Genomic DNA, 21174 nt, shown 5'->3' on the forward strand with positions numbered 1-21174 from the left:
TTCTGTATTGTTGCAGTCGTAGAAAAGAAGGGGCCCGAGTAACGGTGATGGGTGGCGCCCTTTTAACTGTCGACACCTCGTGCCGCCGAGGGAAATGTGGATAGTGTTACGAGTAGAAAGCTGGCAGAATTGTATGAACGTTTGCTTTAAAGTTGAAACCCGATGACAGGGTGAAGGCTGAATATTTTTTTTCTTCTTCTTTCTAAGTTATAGTTTGTCTATTGGGTTCTTCTGGTGTTTGATTGCGAAGCTTTCTACGTCTGGAAATTGACGGGGGTCTCTTTATTTCGCTCTCTCGTGCACTGGAAATGGTTCGTCGAAAATGGCGTTAGAAGACGAGCCAGGTGTTTAAAGTTGCTTGACGCGACTTACCCTGAGCATGGCGGCGAGCGAACAAATGCAGATGAAGGTCACAGTGGCTTGTTGGTCCGTGTATTATCCGAGTCAAAGTAATGTGCCGAGGGGCTTCATAAATCATGTCAGGTAGTAGAGTAGGACACTGGGCGCCGTTTTCATGATTTCGTTTCTTCTGGTGCAGATTATAATATTTAGATACCTTATTCGCTTTCTAATTCGTCGAATGGCGAGAAGCCAGCTGGCGAACTGTAGAAAGCATCCTTTATGTTTCTCAGTTCCATTCTTGCTAACTCCTACAGCCTTCTGCACATACAGTACAGTGACAGAATTCTGTGCATTTTAGTTAACGCATGTTTTCGTACCTCAAAAGCCGTCGACTTCTTTTTTTGAGCCATTAGGATCCCACGTTTTACATTTCGATCGCCTTCGGACTTTAATGAATCTATCAGATCTCGCATGCACCTAACGAATACATGAACTGACTAGGGCAAAGAAAAAAACGAGGAAACCTGTTCTTTGTATGGGTCACCTGTTTAATCTATGAGCGCACAATATTTCGCCCTTGACAAACATATTTGAAATGGTCCACATTCTAGCTTCCTCTGCATGTGCACAGTTTTCTGCGAAACTCGACCGGTCGTTCTGCGGGGTTGGACGTCATAAAGATGGCAAAGTTGTTCGAAGGGGCCTTTGAAAAACGTTCCTTGTACCTCCGAGTGTGGTGGGCCATTCGCGGCTACGTTATGCTTTTTAATGCGTTAACGGTCGAAGGCCACCTTGATAACGATGGCCGCACAGGGAAGTGCAAGAGAACACCTGCCACCTTTATTGTTGGCATAGCACGCGTTACTCACGCTCTGCGAGCAAATGGAGGTGCCCGGAAGGTTCGCCGCTTCGCGAATTTTGTTTGCGAACGTCTGCGAGCATTTCTTTAAATATTTCGCCGTTACTGCATTTCATCTGCGGGTGGTTTGAGCAATGGCAACGCGTTAGCGACCAAATTAGGGAAGGCAACAGACAAAATGGCATGGATGCGGGCCAGCTGGTGCAGAAACTCCACACTGAAAAAAAGTCTGAACATGGGGTACGCGAAAAACGACACAACATATTTTTAACGAATAATGTCGCTCCCTAATGTTTACTGGGAGGTAAACTCCAGTAAAACAACATGACACTTCCGGCTGCAAAATAATTTGTTTTCGGAAGGACTCTGTCTGTTCTTTTTTTTTTATATTAATTTATTCCTGCGCGCAGTTATGAATTTTCGAATTTACAGTAGACATGCGTATACAGTGTAACGGTCTAACGTAAATGTGACGTTTGTTTAAATTTGGAAAGTACGAGGTGTGTGACTCCATAATCAAGATAAACGTTCGGAGCAATGCTGTTGTGTAAGCTCCCTGTACATTCAGAAGGATTGTGCGTAGCATAGAAATGCATCCGCTGGCTATCGCTTTCTCCGCATCCTGTCAACAAGAGACCATTTCGAAATGCAGTAGAGCTTCTCGTGCTAGTATCTATCGTGAGTGCAAAAGAACACAGTCGCTTCCTTTCAAGTCAAAGAATGGTACGGATATGGCAACCTGTTGTCGATAGAGTGCGGCTGAAAGTTTCCACGTCCACCTCAAGTCCTGACGTTGAGGGACATTCAAAGATCTGACAAAAATTTAAGCCACACACAGTATATACTTCATCTCATTCTGGGAGACGGCGTCCATGCGTGCTGCACCGACTAGATATAGGGACATGTGCTGCCCTTTGCCTCCCTCAAGCATCTGCGGAAACGATGAAAGATGAAAGTCACTGAAAAGGTTAGCCAGCTGTAGGACTCGAACCCACATCTTCTGGATTGCCGGTCCAGGGCTCTACCAATTGAGCTAAGCTAGCACGCCCTCTCAGCGACTTCCAGGGTGTGTCATCGGAAGGGACAAACCAGCCACTCTCTCTCACTCATCCTCCTTTCACTCTTACATTTTTGCTCACTCACACACACATTCATACGACGGGATCGACGCAGGCGGCAACTGATGAACATGAAAGAACTGATGTTCTGAGGCTGGAACGACATAGAAGGGACAAATACATACAAGGCCTTGTATGTATTTGTCCCTTTTATGTTGTTCCAGCCTCAGAACATCAGTTCTTTCATGTTCATCTGCGGAAACCTTTGGAAAAACGCTAGGCTGGTGATGGCAATTATATGGGCTCACTCTTGAGGTGAAGGATGTGGTGTTATTGATTCGAAAAAAAGAAAAAAAAAGCACTGTCCGGTGAAAGTTCGAAGATAGTGAGGCCATTCATCTGGTTCTGGTGTGTAGCATGCAAGTTCTTGTTCCTTGATTATATCATCCGTCGACTGAAAGTTGAAGACGAAATCGCGTATTTATAGGCGGCAGCCTTGTCTGAAAGCGCGTCCTATATTTGCGTATCTATTGATTGAGTGTCAGCTATGCGTACGTAGTGCAATCTCGTTCATGTTAGCGCTTGAAGCGAAAGGGTATAGTTGTCGTACCAGGACGAATCATTTGGAAACTGGTTCGCCCCCTTTTCTGCTTGCAGCCATCTTCGGCCTCTTTCGAAGGGGATATTTTATGGGCTGCTTTTCTCCATAACCTCCCAGTGATGGCAGCGTATAACTTACCGATCATCTTGTTGCGCGGGAAATAATAGCATTCTGAATTACCTCCATTGGTCATGCTTTCCGTCACGAAAGACATACTGGCGACTCATTGATCTTACTCAACTTGCGTTTGATGGTCGATACGCAACCAGTTAATAATAAATAGGGGGAAGGAAAGCAGGTAGACGTGTAGTGTATGCACAGAGTGTTTTCTTGCCGTTGATCTGGAGGGTAATGTCGGGGTTGGAGGCGATGAATGGGAGCAGGACAGAAAACTCAGGTTAGGGCCTTCTCGCATGACCGGTTGAGGTGTGGCGCTTTTGTTCGACCCTTGTATATATATATATATATATATATATATACACACTCTGTAGGGGCATTTATGTAATATGGGTGATAGGTGGGTTGATGTATCTGTCTTACAGAATGGCCATGCTAGTCGAACCGACCGTTGGAGAATGGGACGCCGGCGAGCGTATAAGGGTTGCGGTTAAAACCAACCTGCCGGGGATGAATTGTGATGGTGCATTAAAAAAAGAAAAAGAAAAAGAGGCTCGCGGATCTATTCTCTCGCGAAGATCGAATAAGTATGCGTGCATGCGTACGCTTTTGGTTGCGTAAACACGAAAAAAAAAAGTGTTTGCCTTTTACACTTTTTTATTTAGAATAAGAGACAGTTTTTTTAGGGAGTTCTCCGACATGCATATCCTAGCAAAGCGGTATTATCGAACTAGATGGTTTCAATACGGAACAACAAGAAGGTGGTAGTTCACTTCGTTTTTTTTTTATTTCTTTTTTACTTTTTTTTATCACTCCTGCTGCTAGCATGACCAGCCGGTTACCCGAAAATGGTTGAGTCACATCGCATGTAATCTAACGAGCGAAATTGAAACGTTGGGGCCTTAAAGACGCGAGACGAGGTCGTCGCTGCGCATGCTTATAGGACTCGCAGTGCTTTGCGCAATGGACAGTGACGACTTCTTGTCCCTTTGGGGTTCCAAAGCGTTTGGTTGTTGCCTTATTCTAAAACCCTCTGCTAACGCTTTAGCTTTTTTTTCACGGACAACCGCTTCGAAAACTCGGGTCTCCTCTCTGACAATGCGACACGAGTATAGGATGTTCGTGGAGACAGTCCACCTAATTTTTTCGCTGGCATAATACCACGATGTCTTACAGGGTAAACTACGAACGTGCGACGTTTTCTTTTTTAATTCGGTGTTAGCGCCGCGAAGCAACTGTGGCTATGAGCGGCGTACAGACGTGGACAGATGGAGAGAGGACAGCAGGAAGGAGTGGGGGACAGGGGGGTTAGTATGCTTCCTGGGCCGACTTCCTGGGGAACAGTGCCAACATTCGTTTGGAAGGTCTTCGGAAAACCCAGGGAAAACCTCAGACAGCACAGGCGGTGACAGGATTCGAACTCGTGTCACCTCCCAGTCTCTGCGTGGAAAGCGATCGTCCTAACCACTACGCCACGGGAGTTTTCCTCGTAGAAAAAAAAAAAAAAGAAGGAAATACACTTGACACGACATATTCTTAAGTGCAGTTTTACAATACGACGAGCTCGTGACAAAATTACGGTAACCTACCGCCTTTCTCCCCCTCTCCTTCCCACTGTCTTCTCTGTGTCTGTCCACATGTGCACGTCGTCCGTAACCGCTGTTGCTGGGCCGCGTGGTAACAAAGACTTAGCCCAAACTGTCGTATAGTTGTGGTGAGGTTCCGCTGGCCCCTGCAGTAATTCACGGTCAAGTGCAGATTCTTCTTTGTAAATTACTGGTGAGCTGCCCTTATGAATTTATAACTGGTTCTTCGCAATCTGGCCTTGTATGCCTAACTCTGAGTACCCTGCGGCCGGTCTCCTCCTCCTCCTCTGGTAACCATGCACAATGCCGTAGCCTACACAAGTCAGTTCATGTCTATCAATGCAGCATACAGCGCACTTCTGAGACCTGTCTCTCTTCATCGACGAATGACAGAGTATACCTGCAGGAGCCTTTGGCAACCAAAGTCACGCCGTATCGAACCCACTTCACTCGTTTTGATATTCACCCCCCCGAGGCAGAGGCGACCCCTCTGACTGTCAGCTCTTGCATTTTCCCAACTGGGTCCTGGGCGTCAAGTGATGTCCTGCTGCGTACCATCGGTGCTGGACAGAGTGAATGGAGTTCCCCGTCTGTTATGTGCACATTTTTCTTTTTTTTCGAGGAACCCAGCCGGTTTTGAGAACCGTTGCATCCAGCGCCCCCTCCCCCCCCCCTTTTTTTTTTCTGGGGACAGGGAGGCAAAATTTATTTCTTGGCCTATAGAAAGTGTCCTGCCTTTTTATAGCCCGTGTGGAGGAAATTGAGGGGGTGGAGAGGGGTGGCCGTCGCAAAAGTTACACCTCATCGCTACTTATTGTACAAAGTCGTGCGCTTTTCACGCGGTGAATATTGTTACAGAGGATGTAGCGTATATTATACCCCCCCCCCCCCCCCCCCCCCCCGAGTTTTCTGTCTCTCAAGGGGGACAAGCTCGGAGTTTTGCGTAATGCGTGCAGGTTTGTCCCAGGGTTTGCGGAATACGAATATGTGTACTGAAAGGAAGCGTTGGAGTGTCGTGGGATGTCCCGCGCAGGGACATCTGCTATTATTAGAAATGATGCGCTTATAAGCATAATATAGTTCAACGCAGCGAGGAGAGGTTTGACACGTACCGTGACAACTGAGGTCCCATCGTGTTTAACGAAGGATAATGGTAATGATGCCGGGTTGGTCTTTGATCGTGGATTGACGTGTGACTTAGTATGTAAAGTATTGCTTCGCTCGCTTCGCTGTCACGCGGTATTGTTATACATGTACGTGCCATGTTTTGTACGTGGTCGTTTGAAGTTGGGAGGAATTATTAACTGCAGGCGTGCAGAGACAGGGGTTGCTCTGCGCGACCCCTTTTACCGATACCTCCTTTACACCGATAGCAGTGTCGTAGCTGAGGCCTGGATTATTAGCGGGTCTTAGTAGATCAGAAGAACTTTAGGAACTATACGACGAAGGATGCTGTCAAATCAAAGATCAGCAACATGACGTCGTGCACTTCAAAGGAGTAGACCTACTTCTATATTTGTAAACAAGACGGTGCATCTGCGCATGCGCATAGAGCGGACGTCGCTGGCGGGCAAAAGGGAGTAGGAAACCGCATTGTGTCTACGGCGTATTTGCACTTTCTGTACCGCGTAGCACATCCAATAGCTACACCACTTTGCGGCACGCCTTTAATAATGACCGAAAACAACCAGTGACTCGCTGATCGCGTGATTTTTGCCCACCAAACTATTGGGTGAAGATAACCGCGTCGTCTGCTACGAATTTCCGCCATCTTTGCGCCCACACGCAGTTCGCGATGCGCTCACAAAAGTGTAGCTATACGCTTATCTACACACTGCATTTTAGAGTTGAGTAGATACGTAGCAAAGGGGGTTTGAAAAAGTGAGTGAAATCGGTACACAGCATTCATGCATGGTAACCGTCGGCGTAAACATGGCGGCATTCGCTCCTACAAAGGGGTACTCCTCCTTACACGGAGGGAGCTAGTATTCAGACACCCTGCACCAAACAGGACAGCAGCGCCGCCGCATTGCTATGACGTCACGCAGTGAAGTGAGTCTATAAGACGATTGGCTTATCCTGTTTTCGAGACCCTTAATGTGAACACTTCCAACCTACTAAAACTTGCTATTGGAGAGTAGTGGGCAGGGATGGGAACCGGAACTGAACCCGAACCGAAAACCGGAAAAAATCGTTATTTTCTGTTGAACCGGAACCGAACCGAACGCGAACAATTTTTTTGCTTGTCCTGAACCGAACCGGAACTGAACCGAAAAAATTGATACGGTTACCGGTTCGGGAGTCGGTTCAGATGCGAAATAATTGTATTACCGACCGACCTTTTCTGTTTATTTATTTTTTGAGCGATGGTAAAAGTTTGTGACTGTAACGCCAGTTTTTTTCCGGAGCAAAAGAGGGCCCTGACCGGGTTCTGCCAGAAAGCTTCCAGCACTTCGCTTTTCGTTTTCAGCAGATGACCACGAGAGTACAATACAGTAAAATATCAGGTAAATAATAAATGTGTTTATTACTTGTCTTGTGCTTTCACCTGCCTTCATGAAAGGTTTTTCACCTGAAACGGTTATCTCACACCTTTCTCTTACAACCGTGTACGGTGAGGGCGAGCTCGCTTTCATGTAGCAAATTTACTGCCGATGAAACGGTTAAACCAGAGCCGAAGAAAGTAAAGGTTCCAATCACTGTAAACGCCCCGACAGCTGACCGCTTTCTTTCTTTTTTTTTTTTTTTTTGGAGGGGGGGTTCTCTCTGAGCCGAACCCGAACCGATCCCATATACCTGAACCGTTTCAAGCTGATAATTTCGGTTCAGCGGAGCTAAACCCGAACCGAACCAATATGCTTCAACCCGAACCCGAACCGGACCGCAAAAAGTACCGGTTCCGATCCCTGGTAGTAGGTGTTAGTAGACCGTTGATAACTTTGTGTTTTCCCCCAGTTGCCGCCGAGTACTCATTTTTTTTATCGCTCATATCACAGTTTGTAAGATAAGGTTAATGACATTTAAAAAGACACCAAACAGTACTTCTGCCCTACATGGACGATAAAACTCCTTACATCATGTAACTCTCCACGTCTTTCATCCTTTTGCTCTGAAATGACATCGAACCATGCGAACCTGCTCCAACCCTTGCAAAAAATCCCAAGGTTCGTGGAACCATTCGAACCCCAAAGTTGAACCTCAGACTTTGCGGTTCGAAAAAAGTTCACGACACCGCTAGTAACACCTGACCTATGTCCCCCTCTCCTTTGTGCTGCCCTTCCGTCCACGTCTGCGTGGCGCTCGAGCCACAGGTGGTTCGCGGTGCTAACACCGGAATGGCAAAAAGTAGGGAAGGAACCCTACTGCGTTCGAACCCTGTCGGGATGCGTCAGTGCGAGCGTTGATCACAAGGTTACTGTTTCGCAATTAAATGGGTCGCTACAGGCGCAACTAGAAAACGAATGGAACCATTGAAGCGTAACTGGCTCACAGTGCTCATCAGCGCGTCGTCTTCTCTTTTTCCTGTCTGTTGACACCCGATGGTATCGGTGATCCGTGGTGCCGTTCAGGGATCATTCCAGTTTTGGCATTGCGTTTTACGGAGAGAGAGAGCGTCGTGTGGTCTTTCACACCGGAAGCGGGACCCCGACCCTGACAGTTTCCTGCACCAACTGCGTTCGTACGTTAGCTTGTTTTGCGTTCAGTTTTAGGCCGCGATATTCGGATCGAATCCTTCAAGGACCGTGTACATTAAGTGAAATAAAACTTGAATTGAATTGAAAAAGCGAAAGGGTATTAGTGCGACGGAAGCATCATACGGTTGGTGTTAAGGGTAAGTGCTCTGTCGACGAAACATTGAGGCTGCATGTGGTCACTTTTCAAACGTCCCGATTTTTATTACTTCGTGTTAATACTGCGAAGCAATAACTGTGACTATACGAGCAGTATGGCGAGAGGCGAACAGAAAGGGAGAGGGTGCCAGGTAGGTTAGTATGCATCGCGAAGACCACTTTAGAGGGAACAGTGTCGACATCCGTCTGGAAGGTCCGACAAAAACTCCGAGGAAAATTTTAGACAAGACAGCCGGTAAAGGGATGCGATCCCACCACCTCTCAGTCGTTAACTTGCCTAGCGAGTCACAAGGGGCAGTTTAGCAAGTGTACGTGCCTGTGTAACTCTCCACGTGCTTTACGGTCAATATACTCCCAAATGGGTTATAAAATTGTAAGCCCGTCGTAATGTCAGCTGAAGCAAGCTTGACCTTCTTTGACCCCACGATGCAACGGCACTCGTGCCCGAGGGCGCCGTCTCTGCATGGAATCTGTAAGTAAGTTGGTAGAGCCCTGTAAGTTGGTAGAGCCCTGGACCGGCAATCCAGAAGATGTGGGTTCGATCCCTACAGCTGGCTAACCTTCCCACATCATCATCATCCATTCATCTATGTTGTTGTTGTTGTTGGCTAACCTTTTCAGTGACTTTCATCTTTCATCGTTGATTTCTTAGGCAATTTGAGGCTTTGTTTGTATCTGTCCCTTCTATGTTGTTCCAGCCTCAGAACATCAGTTTATCTCTTGTTCTGTAAACTGCTTTCTTTGCATTCGAAGCTGCTCAACATATATATTTCGAAATTTTGTTCCATTCCTTAGTTACGTTGTGCCGCAACATAACTGCACTCCGGGTTAGGGAATTACGTTTCGTTTGCATGCGCCGCGTTTTCCCCACTTGTGATACCGACAGTTAAGTCATAATGACGATTAAATTGTTAACTACGCACCCCTCAGCAGGCGGTTCATTGACTCTATTAGTCACTCTTTCTCAGTGCATGACGCACTGTGCCGACTCTCAACGTCCGTGACTGTCATTATACATTTTATGGAACGTTTTCCTTACGCCGTGTCGTGCGCACGCCGTCGGCATATTTTCCTGCGGTCGTCCTGTCCATTTCCTATGTGGCGGCGCGAGGCATATCATTTAATGTTGTATAGGAAGTGCATCTACCATCGCGCACTTTAAATCTATGCATCGTTTACGTGCTTTACCATTGAACGGGGTAAAGAAAATGACCAGGCCGGGGGACATCGAGCCTCCGGTAAAGCCACTGCGGCCGGTATGTCCCCGTCCTGTTCACTTAAAGTCTGCCAACTTCCTGTTACTTTAGCGTAAAGCCCTGGCCATGCAGCACGGTGAACAATCCGCGGCATAGGAAATGTCGCTGCGCCGTTCAGGGCTTCCTCTTGATCACAGAGGGCAAAGGTCCAGGACTAGAGATGCAAAATTTCCGGAAATTTTGAATCGCTCGAAAAAAAAACTGTTTCTTTCGTTTTTTTTTTTTTTTTTGAAAAAATGGGAACAAACGCGGTTACTGCTGAGTCGAAGCATTGCCGGCCAAACCACAGCATACAATGAGCTAGAAACTTCAGTAGTGCTCATCCTCTAGGCATAAATGCAGAGCAGAACATCCCGTGAGACTGCTGTCTACTCAGCGATAGGTAAGTATTAGAGAACAACCCGTCCACTCCGACCAGAACTCCCGACATTATGTGAACGCGATGGCGATCGCTTGGAGCGGTTAGACGGAGCTCTAAGTTGGTGGTTGTTGGCGGATTAGAGGCACCTAAGGCACTGTTGGCGGGTTGGAACGCATAGGCACGAAAATTTACATTTTTGAATTTTGTCGCCTGGAAGTTTTGGGCTATTTTTCCAGAGACGAGGAAAAAAACAAAAAACTTTTTTTTTTTCCCAAAAATTTCCGTTTTTTTTTTTCGGGACTTCGCATCTCTATCCAGGACTGTGGGGACCTTTCGAACGGACACTGTCCTTCACAAATTTCTCCTCGAAACACACGTTTCCTGACGTGACGTGCACCTGGTACCTGTGCTGTCACCAGGGGTACTCTTTCAATGTTCTTGTATGATTCGTCATGATGTGGTGCTTCCATCATTGACTCCGCTGGTCGTGGTTTAGGGGATGCATGTGATCCATTTGGTCTTCCACTAACGTTCATGAAGTACGATAGGTCACTCGTGATTTCTTTTTTTTTTTTTTTTATCGTGGTCAAGCAGAAGCTTCAGCCGCTGTTTAATAACCAGTTATATTTCGACAGAGTGGCGCGACTGATAACCGCCTTCTATATCATCCGTTTTCCGCGGACACGCTTTCCGCAATGTCCTAGTATACGTTGATTACAGGGAGCGTGTATTCTTACGAGATAGTACGTTTCACAAGAGTTGATAGTCCCCGCTGATTGATCGGCGGATGGAATCTATAAATATGAATGAAGTGGACTAGATTCGCCGCTTCGAAAAATATGGCGTCCCGACAGTATACGAGTGGTCGGTGAACATGAAGCCTAGGCAGAAGAGAATGCGTATACGATGTAGCCCTATACGTGTGGAAATTATTGGAAGCGTTGAACATTCTATTGAGTTTAATAGGCACGCCTTGTACAATGTCGGCTGTTGATAGAGATACGATCGTTTAGGGGTTTCTTGCCCGAAGTAGCGCTTATAGGTTTTATATCTCTATCATTGTCTCTATGCTGTAGTCTGACGTGAAAACGAAAGGTTGCTGTTGCTTTGTGGTGGCAATGAATTTGCCTTGAGGCGACAGCATATTGTTGGTTTTCTCTTGGTGATATGGATATTGATTAGTTTCTGGATGTACGTATCATCTGATGCAGCTATTTTATAAATATATATATATAGATTTCAAGGGGACGAGATGTCGTTTTCGGCCTGTGGAAAAGTGTGGCACTGGAGAACTGGGGCCCCGGTGCGCCTGGAAAGCCTCGCTGCGCATGCCTTCCAATCCGTGTTGTGGGTTTGGGCGGTGCACGCTATATTTCGAAAATGACGTGTGCACCTAAACTTACCCCAAATGAACTCGCGTCGTCTGAGGTGCTAGAGCTACAGAAACAAAATAGAAAATAGAAAATCACACATCGTTTAGTGAGACCACGGTCGTGGTATAGAACATAAATTCACCAAGGAAGTTTGGGACCAGTAGTTTTCGAATTAAACGGATTTCGCGCGCAAAATGAATATTGTACCATACCGCTTTTTCGTGCAGCCAGCGCGAGGTGCGGGATTTTGGGTCGCGGTGGGAAGAGGGGGATGGATATATTTATTAGACCAAAGGAACAAAAAGGGGGGAAGATCAGCCAAACGGGACGTCGGCTTGCTATTCCGCAAAGAAAACAGGAAAATAAATGAAAGAAGAATAAAATAAATAAAATAAAAGAACTACGAAATGAAGGACCCTATTCTAAAACTATGCAGTTGCAGACTAGCGCACCCCAGCGCATTATGACCCCAAGGAATATAACGGGCTGTCATGCACTGCGCATGAACAGAACCCAAACAGTGTTTTGCGCAATGCGCAGTGACGGCTCCTATTCCTTTGAGGTCCCCAAATGCCTTGAGCACCTTTTATTCTAAAACACTCTACAGTGAACCCTCGTTAATATGACCCCCGATAATCTGACGTACGCGCTTTACGACCACACTCCTGGGGAACAATGCAGTGAAACCTCTGCAAATCCCCCCCGTTAATATGACAATTCCGCATTATGACCACAATTTTCCGGAACGACCATGGTCATAATAACGAGGGTTCACTGTACTCCCTCGCATTGCCTTCGTCTGCGTCCGCCGTGCGCACCGTTTATTGGGTGCGCAATCCCTGATGTTGAAGCTTTATAAAACGGCCACTGCAGACGGAAACGGTGTAGAGGGTTTTCGTCGGAAAGGATAACATCCGAGGTCTTATTGTCTCAAAATACCCACATCATTTCTCATAAAATGTTATTCCACTTGCAACAACTGAATGAGGGGCAAGCCAAACGTTATCGAGAAACCTTTCCTGCCCGCGCAGCAACGCCACTACCATTATATACCTGGTGGTACATCTATTCAAATACTTATTGATTTTGCCGAATAGATGACTAAAAGCGTACTAAAGCGCGCGTGAGAAGCGTATACACTACGTTGTTAGGGAAATACGCGAGGACACATCCTGCGCTACACTTCAACACGGGCAACAGTGACAACATCAGGCGCGCCAGCGTAATGTTATAAACGGCTACACGACATGAATTATTGTCATATGACACGAAACTCAGCGGTCCCGTTCGTGATTGTACAATGAGGCATTTATGAAACTCCGGAGACAACAATGACATAAAGAAACCCTCCCTCCTGTCGCTGCCGTCATTTCGCTTGTCAAAGCAGGCCATTTCTCATTAGGGGCGGCCGGAAACGGGGATATTATTTGATATGAAATACGCCATAAGCGAGAGTTTTGATAACGTCACTGCCCGGTTAGTGGCACTGCAGCTGGTGTCTGTTTGGTAGCGTGGTATATGTCCGCGAAAAAAAGTAACGGTATATCGCTATAAAGTATCAGAATATCCGGTGTTAACGAAAAGTCACGAAATTCGGTTACTGACTCCGGAACCGTCTTTACTACAGCGCACAGATGCCTGACCCAGACCCTCTATTGTGGAACATAATGTCTCTCAGGAAGCGTGTTCAGCAAAGATAGTCCTGGGATATGCGAACAGAAATATTGCAGATATAATAAGTTAATAGACCTTTTTAGAAAAGCAAGCGCCACCTATGGCACGCAAGGGCTCATGGGAACTTAGAGCGCCTTAAAGCATTATGAGACGACCAGAGGCGGAGGTAGAAGAAGAACAACAACATTCCCGGTGTGCGTAGCAGCGGCGTCAGCCGAGATACACCATAACCGTAGCAGACGACAGAGCAGTGTCCCTCAAAGTTCCCATGCTGCTTTGCGCGGCGCGCTTGGTGGCGCGAGCATCTTTTTAAAATCGTCTATTGCCATACATACGACAGCGTTACCAGTCGATCGAAAGTGTTCCCAGCGGCACGCAATGTGCTCCACATGCGCGTTGCCCTCTCACTTTTTTTTACATCGTCGTCGTTGAACTGATTTTCGCACGAAACGCCGGTGGGCGCGAGTCGTCGATAATCGTGTCGCCTAAGATGATTGAATCATACCCTCCAAGGCGTCCGCTTTGAGCCCCCGTGTATCGGCGTGGCCGGAGCTAATTATTTACGTCGCTTATGTAGGCTAATGCCAGGTTTCCCCGAGCGTAACTCTGGTGTATACGGCCGCGTTTGACGAGAGTATACGGAGTGAGCTAGGTTAGAAGAAGAGGCCTTTCACCCGCCCTGTCCGCCATGGGAGCTGGTACGGTTTTGTGGATACTTTATACGAAGACACGATTATGCTAAAGTTTCATCCGTGTTCCGGGTATAATAGACTTACTCATATACAACGAATACAACCTGTGCGAGGTCTTCAGCTGAGAGAAGACGGTGTATATAGTCCCACCGTGAAGATTAATATTTCTTTATTATAATGGTGATGGAACGGTCACGTCCAAGGGAGTGCGGGATCGAGCTTCAATCAATATTAGAGGGGCATTTCGTTGGTAAACTCGGCTCAGTGTCGGACCGGTTCCGTCATGTATACGGCCTTATTACCCGGCCTTCAATTTTTTTCCGCAATATCTGCTAGTATAAAGGTATCAATCGTTAATACTAGGTTGTAGCATTTTGCTTTCTTTTTTTCTTCTGTGTGTAGAACCTAATTCATTGCAAGCTATATATTTACGAAATGTTTGTAGAAGTGACAAACAATAATGCAGTGTTTGGAGACACTCGATGCATTGGCGAACATTGTTTAGTACCCTTCTTGATGATATCCGATAGCAAGGGATAAGAAATTGCGAGAATAATCCTAGACGCGCAGGTTGTTGAGACGGGTTAGCTGTACTCGGGCAACGTTTGGAGAAGTGACAAAATACGGTCGGAGTTGGTGCAAAAAATAAAGCCGAAGAATCGAGAAGCAGTACGGAGTCGCGTTGTCCACGTCTTGCGTTCACGCGGTAACTCCCACACCTGCTGGTGAGTCCTAAATGATGTCAGTTATCTTTTATTCCACGACGACGTTTCGCTAACAAAAAATATCTCACGATGTCTTAACCTAAAATTCAATCGAGTGTCTCGTTAACTCAACCAGCCGCCGAGTAACAAGGCTGTTCGCGCAAGTTTGATTATCACTTCATCGGAATCCTTCACGCTTCTCCGTAACATATGGTTGGCACAGCCATCCTCCATTCGAAGATCGCTTTCTATTTTGAAACACAAATTTGGTCTCACGCGATAATCTGAGCGACACTGTCGTCTGCTGTATAAATGCACGGTCGTGAAAGTCATGCCCTCCATTGACGACATACAGCTGATGGAGGTGAAAGCACAGACGCCTGCGCACGACGTATTTGTAGCGCGCTGCCCATTCCGAAGAACCGTTTAGCAGTGGCCGAGCCCCTCCCTCGAAACAATGGTGGCAGCGAATGGTTTAACGATCGCCACGCTATCCGCGCTCGTATCTGATACAGTCGTTCACGCGGGTTCATGCCTTCTCTTGCGAATGTTTCGCAACAAAAATGTTTCCAGTATCGATTGTTCTTCGCCACTTCAGGATCGAACGCAGCTTTGTTGCGACTGTTCTCGAAGGCATTCTGTTCTGCGTCTGAAGTCTTGCACAGGTGGGTGCGCGGTCGTGACCGACGATCGTCCTGATATCCGCTCAACTTCTACGGGGAACTCTCGAAAATAGACGCGGCTGCGTTTAAAAAAAGAATGTATCATTTTGTGAAGCGTCAAAGTATAGGTGATAAGGAAAAGTGGTGCATTTCGACAATAGAACTTTGCCGCGCCTCATATCGTGGGATTTTGGCAGTTCGTGTCGTAAACGCGGTTTTTGATGCAGCATTCATTGTCAGGCTCATGGGATATGTTCGCGAGCAGCTGACTCGCATTTCATGTTGCGTCCGTGTCGTTCTCGGTATCAGGGATTTCCCTACACCCCCCTCAGGGGGGTGTACACCCTCCCTGCAGTTTTGCAACCCCCCCCCCCTGAAATTTCTCAGGTGACCCCAACCAACTCGGCCACCAGCACGTTCTAGCTGGTAGTGAGTCCGGCGCAGCGAATTACATCATGTACTGTCAAACTTGGGCTGTAGGACCACAGCCATGCAGATGATCGTAGCATGCATTTCTCTAACATCATTTGAAAGTGCTGTTTCATATGCATATATTGCGCGCGTGTACGAGCAAAAATGCGTGCGCGCACGCAAATTCAATGTGGATCATGAAGAACCATTTGCGCCCAACTCAATCAAGCGAGGCATTCTGCTTTTTTCGTCTAAGGTTTTCACCGTTGGTTGCTAGATATTCATTGAGCTTCGTGAGACAAGGTGCTAGTCTTTTTTCTTTGTCGGTCATGTTATTATGCATCTTAATGTTAAAATGCCGTTCATAATGAATCTGTATTGTAATGTACTGTGTTCTAACATGTACAAATAAAACGGGAAAGCTGTGCAGATATGTCACCATTGTGCCACGATTGTTTCCGTGTCGAAGAAAAATTCTGTAAGCGGAACCTTCACCAAGCATAACCCCCCCCCCCCCCCCCCCATTGAAAGCTCGGCACCCCTCCAGCAATGAATTTCTGGGGAAATCACTGCTCGGTATGCGTCTGACTATCCACCAGCGCCACTGAATCTTCATATACCAGCGGCGTGGCCGACGGCTTTCAGAATATTTAGCTTCGAAACTTGACACTCGTGGCTTCAAAAGTCTCATGGCAGCTTCTCAACTTCGGTGCTGGTGCTTCTCTTGGAAAGCGAGAATTCAGAATAGCTTGTTTCGCTGTGTTCGTCTGATAACACCGTACTTCATTTTTTTTTTTTTTTTACTTTCACTAGTTAGACAATGCTGTGAGACTTCTGCTTCCTGACCATCTAACTGCGCACCGCCATCACTATACTGTGCACGCTTTTTTTACCGCGTGATGTATTTGGTTCAGGATATAGGGCAATGGGTATAATAAAAATAATCACAGCAAGAGCGTTTTCCTTTACAAAAGTTTCATAATTATCGCTTTTCGAGAAAAGATAAAAGTGACGTTTTGTTCCCATAGCATTTAAATTGACCCTCGGCATTTTTCAGTATCCTGAGCTCCAACTATATAGGCTAATGCGTGAGAATTTTCGCTAATGAATCCTAGTAACGCGGTATTATTCCCAACTCGCGCATGGATGAGTATACGCGCGTGTGTGTGGGTGGGTGTGCGTGCGTGCGTGTTTGTTTGTTTCCTCTTAGGAAATAGCAGAAAACGCTCGCTACAAACACCTGTTTCAGACGATGAATCTTATACATCAGAAACAGAAACATGGTTGAAAGATTTCACTAGAACCCTGAGCTTGAGGAACACAGACGCAGAAAAAAGACGACACGACATTGTTCCTCCAGCTTAAGGTATACTTCAAGTAGTTCGATTGTTCACCAGCTCACGGACGTGCCTTTCTTTTTTCTTTCTTTTTTTTTCTTTCTCTCTCTTTGCATGATCGAAAGTTTATTTCTGTTATTTAATACAATTTGCGTACACCATTGTCTTGGAAGACCTATAGAGATGCCTGACGAGCCCATGCCAATTTCGAAGGTGACTCAAAAACATTGTGCAAGCGCTGCAATTCGAAGCACAATCAGGACTGTAGTCGCTAGCCAAATTTGATTATATCTGAGAATAATCTTTCTCGGTGTTGCTCCCTAAGCTAGAATGCCCTTTTGGGTAACTGCCGCCAGAGCAATGTTTTGAAAGTTCTTTTTGCGCTTTCGAACTGAATTGGAGCAAACATTCGTTTGTGCGTCATGTTCCTGCAACACTGTGCATGCGTACATGTACTAATAAAAGCATAAGCGTGACCAAACACGGTTTTTATTAGCTTGATGCATTTGTTAGTATGTTTATTTATTTATTGATTGATTGATTGATAAGATAAAAGATGTTATTTCCATTGGGTAGCCTCTGTGTACGGCATTTTAACTGCGGGAAGTTCTTATTATTCGCCTTGGTCGTTGATGTTCGCATAGTTGCTCTTATAAGTACATGTGGGCCCTAGAAGTCAAGTTCCATGATCGTGCTCTATCCATCACATTTTACGATTTCTTCCGCATTCATTTACATGTATTGAATATTTTTCAATCACTTACCAGCAGTTTAATTTTTTGCACTATTTTCACTAATTTGTTGCAAATTCAAGTGAAACTGGGCCCTTTAGGCCGTATTTATATTTTTGACTGCGATACTTAGGGAGCTCAAAATAGAAGCGGGACTGGGAACAAAGCCGATACTCTAAAAAGAAGAAAAAAAAAGCATTCTATGCTCGTTTAGCGCAGGAGTTCCAGATGAAAGGGTCGTGTTTTGTCTGCAATGCATCCTGCTAGCGCTCAGAGCTCTTTGTCCTCTAACCCATTGGACCCATCTGGAAAAAAGAAAAAAAAAAAAACATTCGAGACGAAGTCCATGTGCGCGAGGTTGGGATCTCGGTTTTGCCTGCAATTGAGAATGGATGCTTTGAAGAACGGCTGATCCATCAACTGCACATGCCTGCAGCTCATCTTCTTTCTACTTTTTCTCGAGAACATGTGCGCGTTACTGCACATATGTGCAGTTTACACTTGATCAACCTATCGCCCATTGTTCCCGAAAGACGGACGCGCTATCCGTTACTTCGGAAACTTCACCGTAGCGATCCGACTGAAGCACCGAGGCATGTTTACCGATATCATTAAAATGATTGATGCCAACAAATTTCGGTACAGCGATTAGAATGACGAAATAATATGCAATTCCCTAGTAAAGTTCGCTAAGAAACGCAAGTGGCACATTGACACTGGAATGTGTCATGTAAATAGATTTGAGAAGCTCTGTAGAAAATAATGTGCTAAAGCTGAAGAGAAGAAGTCAGAATGAAGATGAGACTGAGCCCATCGCAGTCATTGAAGGCTGTGATGTAAAAGTATAGCATAGGCAGCTTTAGCACACCGTTGGTAACCCAAGCAGCATAGTGTACTGAAAGTCGAGCCGGGTTGGACGGTATGTATCTTATCAATGTTCTTCAGCTTCACGAGCCTGTTCAAGGCCTTCCACCTACCCGTCCACCCCTATTGCACTCGACTTTCAGTACATTGTGCGGCTTGGGAAGGTTATCGTGCCTGTCGGAGCCAATCGCAGTCGTGTGTGACTCAGAATCTTATCCAGGGATTGGTTCCGGTTGATATGGTTCGACGCATGCCAGGTTATCGACGGTTTCCTAACCCAAGCAGCACAATGTACTGAAAGTCGAGTGCAATAGGGGTGGACGGGTAGGTGGAAGGCCTTGAACAGACTCGTGAAACTGAAGAACATTGATAAGACACATACCGTCCACCCCTATTGCACTCGACTTTCAGTATATTGTGCTGCTTGGGAAAACTCTGAAATCTGTACTCAGTAATAGTCACTCGTCGCGCCTGTCCTGCACAGTGGTCGACGTCACTCCACATAAAGCTACATGCAAGACGCGTGGACACTGGGAGTTTATATGAGCCACGGCTATAGTCTAAAGTGTTGACGTCACTGCCGTTACGATCATGACGCTCCGCTGGCCCCCCACGAGAACTGAGCCTGAAAACTACGCACACGCGTGTGAGACTGAGTTCAACACAACTGTACAGCTCAGCTGCCATTATGATACAAAGAATTCCAGGGGGGAAACACCTTGAACTGTTGCGTCGCATCAGTTGTCTTCTCCTGTAGCTACACGAGAGACCAATGGTGACGCTCTCCAAGAGAAAGTCTGTTGGCATTCAGATGGTATTGCCGTGATGGCACGATGACCTCAGCAGCAATAATCTGCGAGTCAGTATGTGTCGTTTAATAAGCGACTTTCTAATCCATAAACTTTCAGTACACGATCTATCATCATTCATCAAGTTCACCCCTTTCTATGTGATAGGTGTTGAACGCGGCGGGACCGGCGTTGCAGCTTTGATTATCGAAATGTCTCTGGATTACCAAGTGTGCTAGAAACCAAATTTAGTGGAACTTTCGGTTAGGCCCTATTAGAGCGCAGGGGCCGGCACAGGGCCTCCGATTTTTCGAAAGGGAGGCAGTTCGGAAATGAAGAAGACTGGCGCTGTTACGTTTGCCTCAGTAACACATTGTTCATTTTGAACTGAAGAAATTTTGACCATTTGGTATAGTCCTGTTCATGTTCACGTGGGTGGAGATTCGCACGGGCCGCTATTTTTCGGCCCGACCCGACCCGACCCGACCCGACCCGATCGGCAGACTTCAAGGACCCAAGCCCGGCACGGACCCGCCACAGAAAAACTATGACCGCGCCTTACGCAGATCGGGATTGGGCGAAGTCCGTTAAGTTACGGGTTAAACTGCGAACAGCCAAAACGTCGTACCTCCCAGATGTCCCAAACCCCCAGAGTTCGGCAATAGAGAGGTGCGTAGTTCGATTCTCGCCGCTGTCTGGCTTTTTCGACGACTGCCATATTTTTTTTAATTGTTGTTGTTCGTAAACGCACTACGAACCAGCTTTTCTCCAGATTGCGGAACATCATTGTCGTCAGCCGTAGTGGATTAGGAGTTCTTCATGGATTCTCCACAGGATTACGAGAATGGATTATGAGGGCTCCGTCATTTTAAAACGAGGCATTTTTGTTAGAAACAGATCTGTACTACTAGTGAAGCAGTACCTGTTTCTTACTCATGTAGCAGAAAAGTACCAATTGCTTTTCTTTTATCGCTCGCTTTAACTATAATTTCTCGACACGGTAGTGCAAACACCCTGTATACGCTAGATAACCTAGCGAGCGATGGATATCTTTCTGTCTCCATTCATTTTTGTGTTCTTGGGTGCAACAAAGGGAATCATAATAAAGGCTGGTAAGGTACAGCCAAGGCCCGGCCCGGGGTCGAAAGCTGTGGGTAGCCCTAGCCCGACCCATGTCAATCTCCACTGCAGAGTGCAGCTCTGCGAGTGCTCACCAGTAAGCTGAATCTCACTCGCCGGAGACGCGCGTGTTACTTTCAAAAGGTGAACGTCCGGTCAGAATTGTTCCTGCGCCTACGTGTGGTGACCAGAATATTCATCTCCATTATTTTTGTAGGAGGGCATTCTTTGTTCTTCGAAATTTGAAGCAACTACATAGTTAACTCCCATGTGCCCGCATTTGTATCTCCCACACGTTGCATTTGCGACCTTGCGACCTTGCTATACAGTAACCTTTCTATAGAGCTGCGTTGTTTACGGAATAAATCGAGACTATATAGGGGGTGCCCACACATGGGCCTTTCGACCCCTTCTGCTATGCCGATGGGGTGTGAAGCGCCTGCTCACAACGGGATATTCGTGCCTGGCTTGCATTAGTTAGGCGTTCAAAACGATAGTGAGATGCACGTTTGTTGCCTTTGGAAAATCCACGGAACGTCATGTAAACAACAATACCAGGGCCTGATTTCGGACGTTAATTTCAGTCGACAAGATTCGTTTTAAGTCAGAAATGTTCTAAATTAAAATAATATTAGTTAGATGCAAATTTATATGGATTAATGTCAGTTTATGACTAGGAACGTCATTCTCCCAAGCCCCTCTGCTGGCGCTTATAGTTCGTTTAATCGTATCCCATTTTGCGGAAAGTGAGGTCTTCATTCCTGTATCGTTGTTCAATAAACGGCGGG

At 46.3% G+C, this 21174-nt stretch overlaps 1 protein-coding gene and 1 non-coding gene across 2 annotated transcripts in view; one reads left to right on the forward strand and one right to left on the reverse strand.

The window, feature by feature from the left end:
* The window catches only part of LOC135377434 (lymphocyte cytosolic protein 2-like), a 135290-nt gene that overhangs the window by 45466 nt on the left and 68650 nt on the right, over window positions 1-21174 (forward strand). The gene's annotated exons all lie outside the window — the stretch shown is intronic.
* On the reverse strand, window positions 2172-2244 carry Trnaa-ggc (transfer RNA alanine (anticodon GGC)). Its single transcript has one exon. It is a non-coding gene; the product is annotated as a tRNA-Ala (tRNA).

Source organism: Ornithodoros turicata, chromosome 1 (genome assembly GCF_037126465.1).
Source record: "Ornithodoros turicata isolate Travis chromosome 1, ASM3712646v1, whole genome shotgun sequence".
Taxonomy (NCBI): Eukaryota; Metazoa; Arthropoda; class Arachnida; order Ixodida; family Argasidae; genus Ornithodoros; species Ornithodoros turicata.